Source organism: Dromiciops gliroides, chromosome 3, assembly GCF_019393635.1.
Source record: "Dromiciops gliroides isolate mDroGli1 chromosome 3, mDroGli1.pri, whole genome shotgun sequence".
Taxonomy (NCBI): domain Eukaryota; kingdom Metazoa; phylum Chordata; class Mammalia; order Microbiotheria; family Microbiotheriidae; genus Dromiciops; species Dromiciops gliroides.
In genome coordinates, this window is record NC_057863.1 from 606,377,670 (window position 1) to 606,383,669 (window position 6,000).

General features: G+C 46.0%; 1 pseudogene; it reads left to right on the forward strand.

Moving 5' to 3' along the window:
• The first annotated feature begins 4,893 nt into the window (after positions 1-4,893).
• LOC122750744 lies at positions 4,894-5,559 on the forward strand (annotated as a pseudogene).
• The last annotated feature ends 441 nt before the right edge of the window (positions 5,560-6,000 follow it).

A 6,000-nucleotide genomic window follows, 5' to 3' on the forward strand; every position in this document is an offset into this window, starting at 1 on the left:
TCCAGCTTATTCTAGCCTCCCTCCTGACTCCAACATTCCCTGTTCCACATTCTAGGCTCCCTCCTGACACCAACATTCTTTGTTTCAAAGTCCCTACACTAGCATTATGTGCTCACTGCAGGCTGGCACTGTTGTTTAGTGAAAGAGATGGCCCAGGAAGGAAATTCAGTGGAGTTGGCCACTATGGTGGGGAAGGAAGGGTCTTGACAGCTCTATAGAGGTGAAGTAGATTTAGGTCCTTCACTTTTGCCAAAGGGTCCTGCCTCTCTCGGATCTAAATCCTATCGGTCTCGGTGTCTATGCATTTGCCCCATAAAAGTGAAAGGACCCTTGTCTTAGATAACCAGCTCCATAGCCCATTAGGCTCCTGGGTTTACTTTCGATATTATCATTTGCATATACTTAGTATAGCAAATCTAAAAACAAAAGCAAAATCTCCCCACCTCTACTCATTTGGGTTGGGTTGACCAGGGAAAAGATCTGGGTGGATTTTTTGGGGCCTATGTGCTTCCTTTGTGACAGGCTCCAAAGAAAGAAGAACCGAGACTTAGGAGTGGGGGAAATAAAGCAACAGGAAGTAGGGGTGGAGGATCCTGGGCCTGAGGGGGCTGCCTGCTGCTTGGGGAAGGAGCAGATTGAGCAGAATTACTCCAAACTCTTCATAACTTCTTTTCTCCTCCCCCAGTCAACTAAGACTCCTAAGGCTCCCCCACCCACCCCATCCATCCCTCATGACTGGGCCTGTCACTTCATTTCTGGTATAGGAATCTCCGAGCGAGTATTATCTGTGAACTTCTAGGTGTCTAGCGCTATTTCCCTTTGTTCCAGACCTAGAATTGAGAGGTCAGGGTTCAAGGTCCAATTCCAGCATTTACTAAAAATGAGACTTCATTCTTTTTTGAAACCCTATAATATGAGCTGATGATGATGACATTATAAAGTGCTTTTAGTTAATAAACATTTATGAAGCTCCTATCATGTGGCAGTCATTGTGCTAAGTGTTGGGGATACAAAAAAAAAGAGGCAAAAGACAAGTCTCTGCCCTCAAGGATCTGACAACCTAGGGTTCACAAAATGTTTTGTTTTGTTTTTTGGGTGGGGCAATGAGGTTTTAAGTGACTTGCCCAAGGTCACACAGCTAGGAAGTGTCAAGTGTCTGAGGTCAGATTTGAACTCAGGTCCTCCTGAATCCAGGGCTGGTACTTTATCCACTGCTCCACCTAGCTGCCTCCCACAAAATGTTTTATGTATGTTATCTCATTTGATCCATAGCTCTCTATCCACTATACCACATTAAACGTTTTTTGTGTGTATGTAGCCTTTCTATCAGCACTTACTCTGTGAACCCTGAGTCATATTAGCAAACTGAGAACCCAAGGGACAATTGATTTCTTCTCCCTTCAAGGTTTTAGGGGGTAACCTTAAGGCAATGTGATGTCAATCTCCCATTACATTTATTTTTGACCAGACCTGTGATTTCACTGGGTTAAGGACTTCCTGGTGAGGAAACTTTCTCCACCAATGTAGATGGACACCTGCTCTGAGCATTGCCTGGGGCATGAGAGTTAAGAGATGTATGTAGTGGATAGAGCACTGGCCCTGGAGTCAGGAAGACCTGAGTTCAAATGTGACCTCGGATATTTAACTAGTTGTGTGACCTTGGGCAAGTCACTGAACCCCTTCTGCCTCAGTTTCCCCATCTGTAAAATGAGAAGGAAATGGCAAACCACTCCATTTTCTTTGCCATTAAATGGAGTCATGGAGAATCAGACATGACTGAAGAACAACAGATGGTGATGATGATGAGGATGTTGTTGGCGGTGGTGGTGATGGTGACAATGACGACTACCATGATAATGATGATTTACACAGAGTTACACAACCAGAATGGCTCAGAGGAGAGACTTGAACCCAAGGCCTTCCTAGCTTTCAGGCCAGCTCCTTATTCACTTCCCCGTACTGCCTTTTGCCTTGAACAAGTAGATGCTTAATAAATGTTCATTGAATGGAATCGAATTCCCTGATCCCACCTCCCTCTGAACCTCTTTCTTTTTTATTAAACACATGTAAAGTGTTAGCATACTCTATGTCCCAGTTGCTATTGATCTTCCCCTTCCTCAAATTTCTCATCACATTTTGCCTCTCCCTGGGGCAGCTAGGTGGCACAGTGGATAAAGCACCAGCCCTGGATTCAGGAGGACCTGAGTTCAAATCTGACCTCAGACACTTGACACTTACTAGCTGTGTGACCGTGGGCAAGTCACTTAACCCTCATTGCCCCGAAAAACCAAACAAAAAACCCATTTTGCCTCTCCCTCTCCTTTGCAGCTGTCACTGTCTCTCACCACTACCCCCGGCTGCCATCACAGTTATTTGTGTACACCCCCATTAGATTGTCACCTTCTTGAGAGCTGGATCTGTCTTATGGATAACTTTGTATTCCCAGGGCAGAGCAGAATTCCCACTGGGCATTTCTGGGATTTCATTGTCTGGGGTCTTTTGTATTGGATCAGGATAGTTTTAAGAGCCTGTGTGGCCTTAACAGTTCTTTTTCTCCCACTTTGAGAGGAAGGAAAGCGAGAGAGAGAGAGGGAAGCTAGGGACTGAGGGCATGGAGGAGATTAATTTTTGGACACAGCCCATGGAGGAACTTGTTTTGCTTGATTACGAGTAATTTTTGCAAGGGTTTTGTTTCAGTGCCTCTGGCAAGCTGAGCCCCAGATCTTTCATTTGAGAAACAGCTGAGCTAAATAGGGAGAGGCAAATCCCTCTAAGTTTGGCTCCCAGAACCGTTTCCAAAGTGGAAAAAAGAAAAACAAAACCCTTGCAAATATTACTCGTACTCAAGCAAAACAAGTTCCTCCGTGGGCTGTGTCCAAAAATGAATCTCCTTCGTCCCCTCTCTGTCAGGGGGTGGAAAGCATGCTTCACCATTCCTCCTCCGGAAACTTACATGCAATTCCATTTAACAAGGGCACACAGGGGGAGAAAGAAGGGGATACAGAGAGAGAGAGAGAGAGAGAGAGAGAGGTCATTGAAACATGTTTATGAAAGGCACTGAAAAAACCCCAGAAGGCCAGAAGTCACAGAAAAACAGGACAGCTTTGAAAGCAACATGTGGAATTTATTAAAAAGAAAAGCAAAACCAGAAGTACACTTGTACAAAGCCAATATGGTGATTTATTTTGCTTGATATACATACTTGTTCAAAGTTTTTCCTGTGGGGATTTTTTTTTCTTTTGGGAGGGGGGTGGTGGGGAGAGGTGAAAGGGACAGAAAAAAATGCTTATTAATTGAAAAAAATTTCATTTTAAAAAAAGGAGAACAAAGTAAAACAAGAGGATTAGACTATGTCACTACTGACATTGGGCATACCTCTTCCTTGCTGTTTCAGTTAAAGCTGTTAAATGTGGAAGAAAATGAGATAAGGGCAGGAAAGCTATCCATAATATGGGGTGAGGGAACAAGGCAAGGGTATAAGCACCCACTATGTTCCTGGTAGCGTGATAACGGTTTTACAAACATCTCATATCATCACAATAGAGATACATCAATTCATGTTCAAGCCTCTGTCTTTGGAAGTGCTTGTTTTAGTTGATGTATTTTGGAATTCAAAAAGGAATGTGGGGTCGGATGAGATGAATTATGAGTTTGTGCTGTGGGAAAAACTCTGAGTTTGGAGTAAAAAATGACCTGATTTTGAACCCCAAACCCTTCCACCTTCTACCTGGGTGATCTTGGCCAACTTAATCCTTCTGAGGCAAACTGTCCTCATCTGAAAGGTCTCTGGCAGCCCAAGACAAACATTTCTACAATCATACATGATTGTGACTCGGTGTCTCTGTGGATTGATGAGCCTGTGAATGTCTATGTATCTCTGTAACAATATGGTGGGAAGTGCTTGCTGATAGATGCTTATAAATTAAATGTAACTGACTATGTGTGTGCATCTGATAGCCACGGATAGGACTGTGTGGGTGTGGGTTAGGGTGGATGGGTTTTGTATGGTTTTTTTTTTTTTAGTTATTTTCACTCAAAACTTCAAGTTTCATTTCCCTGTCTCATTCTTGTCCCCATTTAAACCAAAGATAATGAAACTGAGCTGGGTTTGGGGGAAGGGAAGTGGTTTCCAGTAGGGCCACAGTAACCTATAAGGGTGGAATCCGTTGGAGGAAGGCCCAGGCCTATGGAACATCTGGGGACCTGAAGAGAAAAGGGTCCATGTCTGTTTCCTGCATTGTCATAAAAGCAGTTTCATGAGGCCCACATGGTTGCCAAATTTAATTCAAGAGATAATTTTTAAAACACCAATTTTGGGGTCTGTAATAGTGGTTGGTGGTAGGGAAGGAGGAACAGGAAATTCAGAGGTAGGAAACAGAGCTTGCTCTCAAAGATCCAGAAATAAAAAATAATACTACTATCACTTACATTTCCATCAAGGATTGAACCATTACAAAATACTTCTACTCAAAATAACCTAGTGAAGGAGAGAGAGAGGGAGTTTTGTCATCTTCATTTTACTGGGGAGGCAACAGAGGCCAGGAGGAGTGATGGGCCCTAAGACAGAAAACACTCCTCACATCTACCAGATGTTTCAGTGATTCTGCTGGCCAGAAGCAGCTAATGGGCCTCATGGCCTCAGGCTGAGACAGAACTTCCTCCTCCACTGATTTATCTATAATGAGGGGTTTGGACTAGACAGGGCTTCTTAAACTTTTTGCACTGGTGACCCCTTTTTGCCTGAGAAATTTTTACTTGATCCTGGGTATATAAAATAGGTATTCATAACCTTTTACTGTTGCCAAATTTTTAGTGACTCCCACATTCAACCCCATAAGGGATCAGGACCCACGGTTTAAGAAGCTTTGGGCCTCCGGGGCTGGCGGGGGAGTGATGGAAGGCTCCCGGGAGCCCCCGCGAGGCGGGGTCGATTCGGGGGGCCAGGAGCGGCGAGCAGATCACGAGGACCGGGGCCATACTGCTGCAGGGGTTCATCCAGGACCGCGCGGGCCGGGGAGGGTGGGGCGCCCCCAGCCGGTCTTGGATTCCATGGGGGACTCGGCCCCGCTGCCCTCGGATCCCCGGACCAAGCGGCTGACCAAGTGCTTGCGCAGGGTCGGGGACGAGCTGGACAGCAACATGGAGCTTCAGAGGATGATCGACTCCCCGACCCCCGCACCCCCCCAAGTCCCAGGTCTTCTTCCGAGTGGCGGCCGAGATGTTCTCCGACTGCAATTTCAACTGGGGCTGGGGCGTGGCCCTTCTATTTCGCCAGCAAGCTGGTGCTCAAGGCACTTGGCACCAAGGTCCCGGAGCTGATTCTAACCATTGTGAGCTGGATCCTAGACTCCCTGCGAGAAGGGCTGCTCACCTGGATCCAGGAACAGGGTGGCTGGGATGGCCTCCTCTCTTACTTTGGGACACCAACCTGGCAGACAGTTACTGTCTTAGTGGCTGGCATCCTTATAGCTTACCATCTGGAAGATGTCCTAGGGAGGGCTTGGGGGCCTGGCTGCCCCCATCCTCATCCCAGCTCTGCTTGGACTGTCTGTTTTTAGGATAAATTATGGGGTTTTCAGTACTGGGGGGGGGGAGAGGGAAAACACATTTTTCTTACTTTTGTAATTATTTGGGGGAATATCCCATTGACTGGAAGTGCCCCAAAGCTGGATGTTCTGTAGTTGTTGGCTATGGGTTGGTGTGGTGAGTGGTAGCCTTGACCAATAAACATCAACTTTGGAGCAGAAAAAAAAAGAAGCAGCAGCAACTTTGGACTAAATGGTGCCCAAGTTGCCTTTGATCTCTAAGGCCCCTCCCAGCTCTGACACCCTGTGTTCCAGGTTTCACATTGTGTGTTCTAACCTTTTCTGGCCTAATTTATCTCCTCTAACCTTCCCCAGCTCTAGCATTTTTATTCTAATATAGGAGCTTGGATTGGGGGGACAGGAGATTTGGGGGCAAACTCCTAGCAATGTGCACTGGCTGCTACCAACAGCCAGG